We start from the raw sequence: 9,803 nt of genomic DNA on the forward strand, positions 1-9,803 counted from the left end.
ATCCAAATCTTACAGGGACAACCCTTCTACAGACACTACCTTCCTGCCTAACCCATATCCTTCACTTATGACCCTTCGCAAGACACTACCCTCCTGCCTAACCCATATCATACACTGATGACCATTCTACAGACACTACCCTCCAGTCTAACCCAAATCTTACAGGAATGACCCTTCTACAGACACTACCCTCCTGCCTAATCCAAATCTTACACGGATAACCCTTCTACAGACACTACCCTGCTCCCTAACCCATATCATTCACTGATGACCCTTCTACAGACACTACCCTCCAGCCTAATCCAAATCTTACATGGATAACCCTTCTACAGATACTACCCTCCTCCCTAACCCATATCATTCACTGATGACCATTCTACAGACACTACCCTCCTCCCTAACCCATATCATTCAATGATGACCCTTCTACAGACACTACCATCCTGACTAATCCAAATCTTACACGGATAACCCTTCTACAGACACTACCTTCCTGCCTAACCCATATCCTTCACTTATGACCCTTCTCCAGACACTACCCTCCTGCCTAACCCATATCATACACTGATGACCATTCTACAGACACTACCCTCTTGCCTAACCCAAATCTTACACGGATGACCCTTCTACAGACACTACCCTCTTGTCTAATCCAAATCTTACCGGGATAACCCTTCTACAGACACTACATTCCTCCCTAACCCATATCATTCACTGATGACCATTCTACAGACACTACCCTTCTCCCTAACCCATATCATTCAATGATGACCCTTCTACAGACACTACCATCCTGACTAATCCAAATCTTACACGGATAACCCTTCTACAGACACTACCTTCCTGCCTAACCCATATCCTTCACTTATGACCCTTCTCCAGACACTACCCTCCTGCCTAACCCATATCATACACTGATGACCATTCTACAGACACTACCCTCTTGCCTAACCCAAATCTTACAAGGATGACCCTTCTACAGACACTACCCTCTTGTCTAATCCAAATCTTACCGGGATAACCCTTCTACAGACACTACCCTCCTCCCTAACCCATATCATTCACTGATGACCATTCTACAGACACTACCCTCCTCCCTAACCCATATCATTCACTGATGACCATTCTACAGACGCTACCCTCCTGCCTAATCCAAAGCTTAGAGGGATAACCCTTCTACAGACACTACCTTCCTCCATAACCCACATCCTACACTGATGACCCTTCTACAGACACTACCCTCCTGCTTAATCCATATCCTACACTAATGACCATTCTACAGACACTACCCTCCTGCCTAACCCATATCCTACACTAATGACCATTCTACAGACACTACCCTCCAGCCTAATCCAAATCTTACACGGATAACCCTTCTACAGACACTACCTTCCTGCCTAACCCATATCCTTCACTTATGACCCTTCTACAGACACTACCCTCCTGCCTAACCCATATCATACATTGATGACCATTCTACAGACACTACCCTCCTGCCTAACCCAAATCTTACACGGATGACCCTTCTACAGACACTACCCTCCTGCCTAACCCATATCGCACACTGATGATCATTCTACAGACACTACCTTCCTGCCTAACCCATATCCTATACTGATGATCATTCTACAGACACTACCCTCCTCCTTAAGCTATATCATTCACTGATGACCATTCAACAGACACTACCCTCCGGCCTAACCCATATCCTATACTGATGACCATACTACAGACAATACCCTCATCCCTAACCCATATCCTACACTGATGACCACTCTACATACACTACCCTCCTCTATAACCCATATAGTACACTTATGAACATTCTATAGACATTACCCTCCTGCCTTTCCCATATTATTCACTGAAGACCATACTACAGACACTACCCTCCTGCCTAACCCAAATCTCATGCGAATGACACTTCTACAGACACTACCTTCCTGCCTAATCCATATCCTACACTGATGCCCATTCTACAGACACTACCCTCCAGCCTAACCCAAATCTTACATGGCTGACCCTTCTACAGACACTCTCTTCCTTCCTAACCCATATTCTACACTGATGACCTTTCTACAGACACTACCCTCCTCCCTAACCCATATCATACACTGATGACCATTCTACAGACATTAACATCCTCCATAACCCACATTCTACACTGATGACCCTTCTACAGACAATACCCTCCTGCCTAACCCATATCCTACACTGATGACTATTCTACAGACACTACCCTCCTGCCTAACCCATATCCTACACTGATGACCAATCTACAGACACTACCCTCCTCCCTAACCCATATTCTACACTGATGACCATTCTACAGACACTACCCTCCTGCCTAACCCATATCCTACACTGATGACCATTCTACAGACACTACCCTCCTGCCTAACCCATATCCTACACTGATGACCATTCTACAGACACTACCCTCCTCCCTAACCCATATCATTCACTGATGACCATTCTACAGACACTACCCTCCTCCCTAACCCATATCATTCACTGATGACCATTCTACAGACACTACACTCTTTTCTAACCCATATCCTACACTGATGACCATTCTACAGACATTAATCTCCTCCATAACCCACATCCTACACTGATGACCCTTCTACAGACACTACCCTCCTGCCTAACCCATATCCTACACTAATGACCATTCTACAGACACTACCCTCCTGCCTAACCCATATCCTACACTAATGACCATTCTACAGACACTACCCTCCTGCCTAACCCATATCATTCACGGATGACCATTCTACAGTCACTACCCTCCTGCCTAACCCATATCCTACACTGATGACCATTTTACAGACAATAACCTCCTCCATAACCCACATCCTACACTGATGACCCTTCTACAGACACTACCCTCTTGCCTAACCCATATCCTACACTAATGACCATTCTACAGACACTACCCTCCACCCTAACCCATATCATTCACTGATGACCATTCTACAGACACTAACCTCCTCCCTAACCCAAATAATACACTGATGACTCTTCTACATACACTATCCCTCCTGTCCAACCCAAATCCTACACTAATGACAATTCTACAGACATTACCCTCCCCCCTAACCCTTATCAGTCACTGATGACCATTCTACAGACACTACCCTCCTGCAAAATCCATATCCAACACAGATGACCATTCTACAGATACACTAACATGCAAAAGAGTAATAATGTTGTGAACTTTTGACTTTCAGGCTCCATATCTTATCATCCACCACTGCTTCAAACTTGAGACAACTATCATTTTACTTACAATCATCTTGGCTATCTCATATATAAATTTTACTTGCTACTACTTTGCCTATGATTAGTTATGCAGATTCTTGTCATGTCACTGCATTGTTACTGATTTGCTTCTAAAAATCTAAATTTTAATTTCTATTATTTTCTAAATCCACCTTTGGCTTTCAACACTGCCTGAATCCTTCTGGGCAGCTCTCGATCAGATTCACGCATGTCTCCACCAAAATCTGATCCCAGATTCTTCAACTTTACCCACAAGTGTTCAATTCGGTTGAGGTCTGGGAATTGTGGGACCAATCCAGCACCTCTACTTCATTGTCGCTGAACTATATATTCGCCAATCTCAACGTATGCTTCGGGTCGTTGTCCTGCTGGAATACTATGTCGTCCTTTTCATACCCATAGTACTCGAGTCTACAAAGTAACTCGTCTTGTAGGATACTCACATATAGCTCAGCATTGAGACCACCAGTGATCCTGTCAAGTATCCAACGCCTTTGGCTGTGAAACAATCCCATATCATCAAGCTTCCTCCACCAAACTTGACAGTTCATTCAATATCTTGATCCGTTAGCCCCTTTCAGACCCATTTCCACCCATCAGAACCTAGTCTATTGACTTACGTCTCATCGCTCCAAATCATCCATTTAAAATCTTCTACTGTCTACTTTTCGTACTTTTTCTGCAAATTCAAGCCGACGCTTCTTGTGACAATATTGGAGTCGAGGTTTCTTCACATTTTTTCGAGCCACCATTCCTGACTTGTGAAACGTGCGTCACCCGGTGCTTGCATGAACGTCTGTGATCTCACTATTACGACGCATACGAGCCTCCGTGCCACCTTTCTTCTTATCGTTTCATGATACATATCTGAATTCTTGGTGAAGCACCATGGACCATGGGCTGAATATATTGCAAATTTGATCTAAGGATGTCTTGCCTCTGATTTAAGAGAAGCCTGGTGCCAGCTCCACCTGTATCGCAACTCACATGATGCAGTTTGGCAATTTTCTTGGTTGAGAGACCGCCATTAGTGAATGTGAGAACAGGTTGTAAATTGTAGTCTACATGACGAAAAAGATTTTTCCATGAACAGGAGCAAAATAGTAACAATGCAGTGACATGTCAAGAATCTGCATAACTAATCATATGCAAAATAATTGCAAGTCACATTTATGCATGAGATAGCCAAGATGATTGTCTATAAAATGATGGTAGTCTCATGTTCGAAGTAGTAGTGGATGGTGAGATACGAAGCCTGAAAGCTCGTTAATGAACTACCCTCCTCCCTAACCCAAATAATACACTGATGACCATTCTACAGACACTACCCTCCTCCCTAAGCGATATCCAATATTGATGATCATTCTTTGGAAACTACCCTCCTCCAAAACCCATATTCTACGCTGATGACCATTCTACTGACACTACCCTCTTCCCTAACCAATATGCAACACTGATGACTCTTCTACAGAAACTACCCTCTTCCCAAACCCATATCCATCACACTTCATTCTTCCAAAACCCATATCAAACATTGATGACTATTCCACAGATATTACCCTTCTCCTTAACCCATATAATACACTGGTGACCATTCTACAGACCAGACACTACCCTCCTCCCTAACCCATATACAACACTGATGACCTCTACAAAACAGTACCATCCCCCCTAACCCATGTCCAACACCAATGACCCTAACACAGACACTACCATCCTTCCTAATCCATATTGTACATTGATGACCCTTCTACAAAATAACATCCTACATCAAACTTTTTACTACATAAAAACCCCTTTCACCCACAGCCTTTCCATTTGAAGAGACATGATCCTTACTGTGCTCTTCTTGCCATGGCTGGACTGAGATGAGCGTAAATCCGGGGAACAATGAGGGAGGAAGACAAGACACACATGATAAGACACAAGAGTAAACTGTACATGCAGAATGTCAAAAGCAAATGGTGCACGAGCGTGGCCAGAGCAGAGCTAAGAGCACAAGCAGAAGCCTTCCAATCCACTGCCCATCCCAACCCTTCCCAGGAACAGCGGTAACATGGTGCCTTCTCTATTCCAACTGACTACATGATGATATCGTCAAGCACAAATCACACTACAAGGAGTCGGAAAGAATAATCATGTTAGTGTAACCATCTCATAATAGCTTTGTAAGTGATTCTGATCATAATCACCATCTGATAGTCACATCCAGAGCTGCACTCTCAATTCTGCAGGTGTTCGCTTAGCTCAGAGTTCACACAATAGTTTCTCCCGCTTCAATACTTGCAGAGCACATTCTGCTATGGTACAAGTTAAGCTATATAAATTTCATAGAATGCAATATCTTACTACATAAAGAGCTTAATGTTGAGGTGAGTCCGAGAAAAACATCAGCTGACGTTGGAGCGATGATGTTGTTGTAGATGACGACGATGAAAGGGAACATTTTCCTATTGAATTTTTAAATAGCTTAACCCCATCAGGCGCCAAGTCATTACCTTAGACTTAGGGTGGGCAGCATTATTATGTTGTTGAGAAATTTGAATACAAAACGAGGACTCTGCAATGGTGCACGATTAGTTGTAATATCATTGAATAGAAATGTTCTTGAGGTGGAGATCTTAACGGGATCAGCTGAAGGTGATAAGGCATACAGAGAGATTTCCACTCGATCTGCCCGGGGCAATTCACTTTTTGAATTGACGAACGTCTCTGTAATCTTCTAAATGTTATTTTTGCTTTCCGTAATGCCATTTACTAATTTATTAATTATGACAACTTTGTTGTTTATCGTGTAGAAAGGCTGAAAGTGAATAGACATGGGTAATTTGAGTTAGTTTTTATTATGTAGAGCACACTTTTCTAGCTTCCGAAACTTATTTGTTTCGGAACTCGGGCTGCTATTGTATACATAAGATCCATCCGGCACATCTTCCTCTGCTTACTGTCACTGAATGGAAACATTGATTCCTGAGGCTGAACTGACGAACAAGCAAATCTCTAATAAAACACAGCAAGCAAATCTCTAATAGAACACAACAATAAGATTGACGTAACCCGTGCTCCGTGCTGGAAAAAGTCTGCATCCCTTAGAGCCGCGGACTCCGCTCTATGTTAGTTTTTATTATGTATAGCACACTTTTCTAGGTTCCGAAACTTATTTGTTTCGGAACTTGGGCTGCTAGTACTAAAATACAATCCTTGGCCAAAATCATGGACATCCTCATGTAAGGACGATCACTCAATTTTACTACTTAATAGCAAATCCAGGAATCACAAATATGACATTAAGCAATGTCTAATAGTCGCACATTCTGTTTCATGAAAACTCAGGAACTGACTTTCCTTTATCGGCTTTATCCTTTAAGATAGGGGACAGATCGGCTTTATCCTTCTTGATCAGGTGACAGATCGGTAATATCCTTGATGATTGGCGGATAGATCAGGTTTATCCTTAATGATTGAGGAATAGCTCAGCCTTACCCTTGATGATCAGGAGACAGATCGGAGGATAGATCACCCTTATCGTTGATGACTGAGGGATAGATCAGCCTTACCCTTGATGATCGGGGACAGATCGGTTTTATCCTTGATGATTGATGATTAGGGGCAGATGGGCTTTACCCTTGATGATCAGGAGACAGATCAGTCTGATCATTGATGATCAGGACAAAGATCGGCCTTATCCTTCATGATTGGGACACAGATCGGCCTTACCCTTGATGATTGGGGGATAGATCAGCCTTATCCTTAATGATCGGGACGCAGATCGGAATTATCCTTGATGATCGGGGGATAGATTGGCCTTATCCTTGATGCTCGGGGGATAAATCGGCCTTATCTTTGATGCTTGAGGGATAGATCAGCCTTATCCTTAATGATTGGGGGATTGATCAGCCTTATCCTTGATGATCAAGTGACAGATCGGGTTTATCATTGATGATCGGGGGATAGATCCGCCTTATCCTTGATGATCGGGGGACAGATTGGCTTTATCCTTGATGATTGATGATCAGAGGCAAATCGGCCTTATCCTTGATGATCGGGGGATAGATCAGCTTTATCCTTGATGATCGGGACACAGATTGGCTTTATCCTTGATAATCAGGGGCAGATCAGCCGTATCCTTAATGATTGGTGGATAGATCAGCCTCATCCTTAATGATTGGGACACAGATCGGCCTTATCCTTGATGCTCGGGGGATAGATCAGCCTTATCCTTGATGATCGGGGAACAGACAGGTCTTATACTTGATGATCGGGAGACAGATCGGCCTCATCATTGATAATCAGGACACAAATCAGTCTTATCCTTGATGATCTGGACACAGATCGGCCTTATCATTGATGATCGGAACACAGATCAGCCTTATCCTTGATGATTGGGGGATAGATCGGCCCTATCCTTGATGATCGGGGGACAGACAGGTCTTATACTTGATGATTGGGAAACAGATCGGCCTTATCATTGATGTTCGGGACACAGATCAGCCTTATCCTTGATGATTGGGGGGATAGATTAGCCTTATCCTTGATGATCTGGGAACAGATTGGCTTTATCCTTAATGATCGGGGAACAGATCGGCCTTATCCTTAATGATTGGGGGATTGATCAGCCTTATCCCTGATGATCAAGCGACAGATCGGGTTTATCACTGATGATCGGGGGATAGATCCACCTTATCCTTGATGATCGGGGGACAGATCGGCTTTATCCTTGATGATTGATGATCAGGAGCAGATCGGTATTATCCTTGATGATCGGGGGATAGATCAGCCTCATCCTTAATGATCGGGACACAGATTGGCCTTATCCTTGATGCTCCGGGGATAGATCGGCTTTATCCTTGATGCTCGGGGGATAGATCAGCCTTATCCTTGATAATCGGGGAACAGACAGGTCTTATACTTGATGATCGGGAGACAGATCGGCCTTATCATTGATAATCGGGATACAAATCAGTCTTATCCTTGATGATCTGGACACAGATCAGCCTTATCATTGACACAGATCAGCCTTATCCTTGATGATTGGGGGATAGATCAGCCTTATCCTTGATGATCGGGGGACAGATTGGCTTTAACCTTGATTATGGGGGGACAGACAGGCCTTATCCTTGATGATTGGGGAATAGATCAGCCTTTTCCGTGATGATCAAGCAACAGATAGGCTTTATTATTGATAATCGGAGGATAGATGAGCCTTATCCTTGATGATCAGGGGATAGATCAGCCTTTTCCTTGATGATCGGGGGACAGATCGGCCTTATCCATGATGATCGGGGGACAGATTGGCTTTATCTTTGATCATCGGGGGCAGATCGATCTTATCCTTGATGATCAGGACACAGATCGGCCTTATTCTTGATGATTGGGGGACAAATCGGTCTAATCCTTGATAATCGGAGGAAAGATTAGCTTTATACTTGATAATCAGGACACAAATCAGTCTTATCCTTGATGATCGGGGGATAGATCAACCTTTTCCTTGATGATCGGGGGAAAGATCGACCTTATCCATGATCATCGGGGGACAGATTGGCTTTATCTTCGATCATCGGGGGGCAGATCGACCTTATCCTTGATGATCAGGACACAGATCAGCCTTATTATTAATGATTCAGGGACAGATCGGCTTTATCCTTGATCATCGGGGGAAAGGTTGGCTTTATCCTTGATGATCGTGGGACAGATCGGCCTTATCCTTGATGATCGTGTGACAGATTGGCCTTATCCTTGATGATCGGGTGACAGATTGGCTTTATCCTTGATGATTGATGATCAGTGACAGATCGGCCTTATCCTTGATGATCGGAGGATAGATCAGCCTTATTCCTGATGATCGGGACACAGATCGGCCTTATTCTTGATGATCGGGGGATAGATTAGCTTTATCCTTGATGATCGGGGGACAGATTGGCTTTATCCTTGTTGATCAGGGGCAGATCAGCCTTATCCTTGATGATTGGGGGATAGATCAGCCTTATCCTTGATGATCGGGACACAGATCGGCCTTATCCTTGATGCTCGGGGGATAGATCGGCCTTATTGTTGATGCTCGGGGGATAGAGCAGCCTTATCCTTGATGATCGGGGGACAGACAGGTATTATATTTGATGATCGGCGGACAGATTGGCCTTATCCTTGTGGATCGGGGGATAGCTTAGCCTTACCCTTGATGTGCAGGAGGGCAGATCTGCCTTATCCTTGATGATAGAGGGACAGATCAGCCTTATCCTTGATGATAGGGGGACAGACAGGTATTATATTTGATGATCGACGGACAGATCGGCCTTATCCTTGTGGATCGGGGGATAGCTTAGCCTTACCCTTGATGTGCAGGAAAGCAGATCTGCCTTATCCTTGATGATCGAGGGACAGATCAGCCTTATCCTTGATGCTTGGGGTAGAGATCGGCCTTATCCTCGATGATCGGGGGATAGACCAACTTTTCAGGATGGAAACTGTCATTGAGCATTTTATAATTTCCACCATTGCGATGCTGTCTGCTGACCGTG

At 43.9% G+C, this 9,803-nt stretch overlaps 1 protein-coding gene across 1 annotated transcript in view; it reads right to left on the bottom strand.

Moving 5' to 3' along the window:
* The window catches only part of TTBK1 (tau tubulin kinase 1), an 89,670-nt gene extending 84,527 nt beyond the window's left edge, over nt 1-5,143 (bottom strand). Inside the window, exon 1 of the mRNA XM_073671635.1 lies at nt 5,125-5,143. The gene's annotated coding sequence lies outside the window, so the exon portion shown is untranslated. The remainder of the gene's footprint in view (nt 1-5,124) is intronic.
* Nucleotides 5,144-9,803: the final 4,660 nt, after the last annotated feature.

Source organism: Phyllobates terribilis, unplaced genomic scaffold, assembly GCF_046119375.1.
Source record: "Phyllobates terribilis strain yellow unplaced genomic scaffold, ASM4611937v1 Scaffold_3__8_contigs__length_932513732, whole genome shotgun sequence".
NCBI lineage: Eukaryota > Metazoa > Chordata > Amphibia > Anura > Dendrobatidae > Phyllobates > Phyllobates terribilis.